Below are 3,109 nucleotides of genomic sequence, written 5' to 3' on the forward strand. Positions count from 1 at the left end.
ATATACATTTGAGTCCAATAATCAGCAGAATTATCTAAAATGTATATAAATGGTTTGTATCAAGAAGGCAACTGAAGAGCCAGCAAGATGGCACATGCCACCAAGTCTGATAACCTAAGTTTGTCCCCCAAACCCACAAAGTTAATGAAAACACTAAATTCCCACAGTTGTCCTTTTATCTAGACAGGCACACTATGGTAAGTGTGTAGGTGCATGCACATGCGTGTATGTACACACACACACACACACACAAATAAATAAATGTTGAAAAAGAAAGCAATTATGCTCTTGAGAACCTTTTCCTCCTAGTGGTTAGCCTTGTCCAGCCTTGCTATGATGGTCTTGTTCTGGCATGTTCAGTTGATATCACTGGGAGGCCTGCTCTTTTATGAAGGGAAAGAGGAGGGAGTGGAGGCTTGGGTCAGGATGTATTGTATGTATGAGAGAAGAAAAAAACGGAAAGGAAAAAAAAGCAATTAAAACTACACAATAGCAGAGCATTGGTGGCTCATGCCTTTAATCCCAGCACTCGGGAGGCAGAAGCAGGCAGATCTCTGCGAGTTTGAGGCCAGCCTGCTCTACAGAGTGAGTGCCAGAACAGGCTCCAAAGCAATACAGAGAAACCCTGCCTCAGAAAAAAAAAAAGAAAGGAAGGAAGGAAGAAAGGAAGGAAGAAAGAAAGAAAGAAAGAAAGAACGAAAAGAAAAGAAAAGAAAGGAATGGAAAAAAGGAAAGAAAAGAAAACCACACAATAGATAACTATCCCTAAAATTCATGTAGAGGAGAAAGTTCAGTGTATTGGTATTTTGTTTATGATTTAACACATGATGCTTGCCTGAAGATGAAACTGGAGAGCTAGCCACACAAGTTAGCTATAGATGCCAAGCAGTGGTGGCACACAACTTCAATCCCAGCAATGGGGAGACAAAGGCTGACAGATCTCTGTGAGTTCAAGGCCACCAAGAACTACATGAAACTGATCCAGTCTGAAAGAGAAACACAGCCAAGTGGTGATGGCTCATACCTTTAATCCCAGCACTAAGGTGTTAGAGACAAGAATGGATATGGCTGGACAGAGAGAAGAATATACTGTCAGTCTGAGGACAAGATCTCCCCTTTGGTCTGGGCATTGGTAGAGGCAGGAACACTACTGGCTCTGTTTCTCTGATCCTTCAACTTTCACCCCCTGATAGCTGACTCCGAGTTTTTATTATTAAGACAAAAGAGAATTTGTCCAACAGTCTAGGTTATATTTTGTTGTTATTATTATTATTGTCTTTTGAAATAGAGCCTCATGTAGTCTAGGAAAAGCTTGAAGCCATTAAATAATCAAAGCTCACCTTGAAGTCCTCACGCTCCTACTGGAGAGGTGAGATTATAGGTACATGACATCATGCACAGCTTTAAATTTATTATTTATCTTTGCAGTGCTGGGGAACAAACCCAAGGACTACTATACGCAAAGCAAACACTCCACAAACTGAGCTAAATCCCCAGCCTGAACAGTCCCTACACTAATGATCGGAGAAAGCAGGTAAAATTCAAAGTTTAGTGAACTGCAGAGCATATTGAGAGAACTGCCCCACTGAAAGGAGAAACCAACTGACAGGCTAGAAACACCACGTGAAATAGAAGGGTGTTTAACCACACAATCACATTGGTTTGAATGGGGCCTTCCCCTAACACATTAGAATGTTTCCAAGTAAAATGAAGTAAGCAATGTCCAGTCAAATGCACAATGTACTGATGAGGTGATCTGTTTCCGCACTGACCAACAGCCCCATACATTCTATCTATGAAAGTATTTGGGGTGGTGGGGACAGCAGAAGGCCTCACTGTGTAGCCCATGTTGGCTTTGAACTCACTGTGCAGTCCAGCCTTGAGCTTGCTTTGTAGCCCAAACTATCCTCAATTTACAATATTCCTCCTACCTCAGCCTCCCACATGTTAGAATGAGAAGTGTATGCAAGGGGGTTGTTTCGCTATTGCCAAAGCATACTTCTGCCCTTGCCACACACTCTTAGCATCTCCTCACTTCCCAGACTGCCTGTCAAGTAAAGGTCACTTCTTGAAAGAATTACCTCAGATACTATGTATTTGGTCGTTGCTAGAAACTTCTGTCTTTGGCTCTGGGCTGTGGTGTGTGTGTGTGTGTGTGTGTGTGTGTGTGTGTGTGTGTGTGGTTATTAACATTTTTTAAGCATCTGGACTGAGTTGAATAGTGATTGAATTTTCTGCTCTAACACATCGAAACACTTATTTTAGCACATGATTTGGCAGAGCTTGAGGAGCCTTGTTTGTTTTCAGGAAAACACATTGCACAGAGCAAAGATGCCTATGTGGTGGGGAAAATGCGGTTTTATCAGGGCTAAATTCTAGATGGTAATGAAAAAAAAATGACTCAAGTGCATTAACAGTCAAAGATATGCAAAATCTAATTGCATGTGCATACACTCCCACTCTTGTACACTTGTGCCCTGTGTTCTTGGGAGGGAGGGACACATGGATGTTTCTACCTTTATTGGTAGAAACTACAAAGGTCATGGGGTCATTAATATATGGTTAAAAACTCTTTCCTAGGAGCTAAAGAAGATAGCTCAGCAGTTAAGAACGTGTATAGCTCTTGCAGAAGACACAGCTCATTTCCTAACATGACACCAGGTACTTTCCTACCACATGTAACTGCAGCTCCAGGGAGATCTGACCCTCTGGCCTGCATAGGAACCTGCCCAGATCTGCACAGACCCACACAGACATACATGTACTAACAATTACTACTACTACTACTAATAATAATAATAATAAAAGCTGAAGAAGAGCTCAGTGATTAAGAGCACTTGCTGCTCTTTCAGAAGACCAGAGTTAGTGTCCCAGCCCCCAAGGGGTGGTTACCAACCCACTGTAATGGCAGATCCAAGGGATCAGGCACACAAGCATATGTAACAGACACAAAAACATGCATATATGCATGGAAATGAAAATAGATCTGTAGCAAGAAATGAATCCAGTGTGTCATACTTGGGGCTTCTGGCAAGGCTCCAAATCAACCACCTGGCAGATATCTGCTCATTATAGAACTTTCAGCAGGCTGCAAAATAACTGAACTTGG

The sequence above is a fragment of the Phodopus roborovskii genome, unplaced genomic scaffold, assembly GCF_943737965.1.
Source record: "Phodopus roborovskii unplaced genomic scaffold, PHOROB, whole genome shotgun sequence".
In the NCBI taxonomy this organism is placed as follows: domain Eukaryota; kingdom Metazoa; phylum Chordata; class Mammalia; order Rodentia; family Cricetidae; genus Phodopus; species Phodopus roborovskii.